Below are 3844 nucleotides of genomic sequence, written 5' to 3'. Positions count from 1 at the left end.
CATTTATTGCTGAGTGGTAGTGGTTCATGCCTTTAATCCCAGCACTAAGGGGGCAAGGCAGGCAGATCTCTGAGTTCAAGGCCAGCCTGGTTAATAAAGCAAGTACCAGGACAGCCAGGGCTACCCAGAGAAACCCTGTCCTAAAAAACAAACAACAAACAACAAAACAGCAGCAGCAAGAACAAAACTGCATTTGTTTATTTGAGAGGATGCATGTGCCACAGGGTGCTTAGAAGTCAGAGGACAAAAGTCAGTTCTTTCTTTCTGCCGTATGGTTCTTGAAGGTCGACCTTGGGTCATCACTCTTGGGCAGACAGTGCCTTTACTCACTCGGCCATTTTGTTAATAGCTTTGAAAGTGTGCGCATGCGTCCTCTGACAGGTTTACAGCGGATGAAGCGTCTCCTCGGGTCTTTAGGCTGTGTTTCCTTTGACTATTTCCTTCCCACTTGTCCGTCGGTGGTCTCATTTGCTGAGCAACTGGAGTTCCGGTCAGAAAGTGCTCACCGATGCCTTCATCCAGTCAGAAAGGGCTCACCAATGCCTTCATCCGGTCAGAAAGGGCTCACCAATGCCTTCATCTGGTCAGAAAGTGCTCACCAATGCCTTCATCTGGTCAGAAAGTGCTCACCAATGCCTTCATCCAGTCAGAAAGGGCTCACCAATGCCTTCATCCAGTCAGAAAGGGATCACCAATGCCTTCATCCAGTCAGAAAGTGCTCACCAATGCCTTCATCCAGCACCACCTTTACTTTCCCTCTAGCGGTTTCAGAGTCTCGGGTTTTATATTAAAGCATTTGATCTGTTTGGGCTTTACTTTCATGAATGGTGAGAGATAGAGGTCACGTTCACTCTTCAACATTAGGGTGTTCTCTTTACCCAGCACCGCGTTAGAGACTGTTTTTTTGTTTTTTTGTTTTTGTCAACAAGTGCTGTTGGCATCTTGGTCAAATGTTTGGTGCTGAGAGTAGGGGCTATATCTGGGTCTTTTCTTCCATCCGTTGCTCAACGTCTCTGTTTTTGTGACATTTCTATGCTGCTTTTATTACTATGGCTCTGTAGTATAACTTGAAATCAGGTCAGGTATGGTGGCACTCCCAGCTTAATTCTTCCCAGGATTGCTTTGTCTATCTGAAGCATTTCGTGCTTCTATCTAAACTTTAGGTTTTATATACATAATGAAGTTTGTGCTTCTATCTAAACTTTAGGTTTTATGTACATAATGAAGTTTGTGCTTCTACCTAAACTTTAGGTTTTATGTACATAATGAAGTTCGGCATTGGATTTTGGTGGAGATTCTGCTGAATGTAAAGGAGACTCAGCAAGAGCCATTTCCAGATTGTCAAATCTTCAGTTGATGAGTGTGGGTAGTTCTGCCCGTTTCTCCACTTGCTCTCCTGAGTGTTTTTTTCTATTGATTTTTCTTTTTCTTTTTCTCTAATCCCAGCACTCAGGAGGCAAAAGCAGGTGAATTTAAAGCCAGTCTGGCCAACAAAGTAAGGCCAGGACAGCTGGGCTACATGAAGAAACCCTCTCGAAAAACCAAAAAAAAAAAAAAAAAAAAAAGCGTGGGTTTGTGCCTGTGAATGAATGCCTGTGGTACACAGAAGAAGGCACAGGACTCCTCAGAGCAAGAGTCAGAGGCAGTGGCGAACTTCCTGTTGTAGGTGCTAGGAATTTATCTTGGGTCCCTTGGAAACCAGGCAGGAAGCACTCTTAACCACTGAGCCATGTGTCCAGCCTCAACTCTATTTTTTGTTTTGTTTTGTTTTGTTTTGTTTTTCAGTCAGGAACTCCCATGTAGCCCTGGCTGGCCTGAAACTTTATGCATACCAGGCTGACCTCTAACTCACAGAGATCTGTCTGTGTCTATTGATGCTAAAATTAAAGGCATTTGACACACCATGCCCAGTCTGGTTTCCTAATGGAGACACTTCAAAGTGTAATGTCCCTCTTGGGGACCTAGAGTGACAGATAAGTCATTTAGACGACTGCTGAGCAAGTACATTTTCCCTTACTGTTGCTTTCTTGAGTGTAAAATGAGAACATTAATTTTTATGTAGGAGAGTTGTTCTGTGGATAAAGAAAGCTGTAAAGCTCTTATTATAGACCACAGTGAACCATAAACAAGTAAAATTGTAGTTCATAATCCATAGCAGTGAGAACAAACCTTTTTTGGTGACATGCTTATGTGAAATTATTCATATAGGTATAAGAAGGGAACATTTCTTTATGGGTCTGTGTTTTATACATTTAGTAGCAGTTAGCATCAGTAGTAGACACCTGTTCAGGCGAACACACTGTGTAATTGAGCTAGCATCTTGGTACCACTAGAAAAGCAAGTAGTTTTAGTCATTGATCCTGGCTTCCCTGGTTTGGGACTCAGGACCCTGGACATGGTTTAGTGGTTCAGGTGAAGAGCTGTCAACCTCTACCAGGTGGCTGACCTTGCTTCTCTGACTGTCCTTTTAGCTTTTCTTTTGTATTTCACTAAGTATTCACAGTATACCTGTGCAACTGTGACTTTCTTTTCTAAAATTTTCTAAGAACAGCAGGAAACGGAACATTTTGAGTTCAAATATTTATATATATATATGTATATGTATATGTATATATGTAATATATACATACATTTTATATTTCTATTAAAAATTATATATTTATTTATACATTTACACATCTACATAATCACATATCATATTTATACAAATAATATTTTTGTATTTATATACATATATATAAACCAAAAACCAAACCAACTAACTAACCAAACCAAACAAACAAACACCCCACTAAACAAACAAGAAACCAACCAAATTCAAAACAAAGGAACAGTGACCAGCCCTGGCCGTGGAGAAGGCTCCGCCCAGAGTACTGAAGTCCTGATCGTACCCTTCACATGCAGTGACTTTATCTTCTTCTTTGAACACTGTCTTCATTGATACTTAGGGTTCTTAAATTTAGGTTATAATATTACTGAATTGTTAACACTATGGAACTTACCAGAAGAAAGTTATATCTCTATCCCTAGATATGAAATATTTTTAATTTGCCTACTAATATACTCTTGGGTTCCTTAATGTCTGTGGAAGCTATACCCCTTCAGAAGATCCATAACAAAGGCACATCAAAGCACTTGACTCTTTTGAAGGAGGGGTCTGTAACCCTGAGATTCCACCTCACACCAGTCAGAATGGCTAAAATAAAAAAAACTCAGGTGACAGCAGATGCTGATGAGGTTGTGGAGGAAGAGGAACACTCCTTCATTGCTGGTGGGATTGCAAACTGGTATAACCCCTCTGGAAATCAGTCTGGTGGTTCCTGAGAAAATTGGACATAGTACTACCAGAGGACCCAGCTAAACCACTCTTGGGCTTATACACAAAAGATGCTCCAACATATAACAAGAGCACATGCTCCACTATGTTCATAGCAGCCTTATTTATAATAGCCAGAAGCTGGAAAGAACCCAGATGTCCTTCAACAGAGGAATGGATACAGAAAATGTGGTGCATTTACACAATGGAGTACTAATCAGATTTTAAAAACAATGAACTCATGAAATTCTTAGGCAAATGGATAGTGTCTTAGTCAGGGTTTCTATTCCTGCACAACAGCATGACCAAGAAACAAGTTGGGGAGGAAAGGGTTTATTTGGCTTACTTCCATATTGCTGTTCATCACCAAAGGAAGTCAGGACTGGAACTCAAGCAGGTCAGGAAGCAGGAGCTGATGCAGAGGCCATGGAGGGATGTTCTTTACTGGCTTGCTTCTCCTGGCTTGCTCAGCCTGCTCTCTTATAGAGCCCAAGACCTCCAGCCCAGGGATGGTACCACCCACAAGGG

This window comes from Mastomys coucha, unplaced genomic scaffold (genome assembly GCF_008632895.1).
Source record: "Mastomys coucha isolate ucsf_1 unplaced genomic scaffold, UCSF_Mcou_1 pScaffold6, whole genome shotgun sequence".
In the NCBI taxonomy this organism is placed as follows: Eukaryota; Metazoa; Chordata; class Mammalia; order Rodentia; family Muridae; genus Mastomys; species Mastomys coucha.
The sequence above is the reverse complement of the archived record's forward strand: the minus strand, read 5'-3'. Positions refer to the sequence as shown.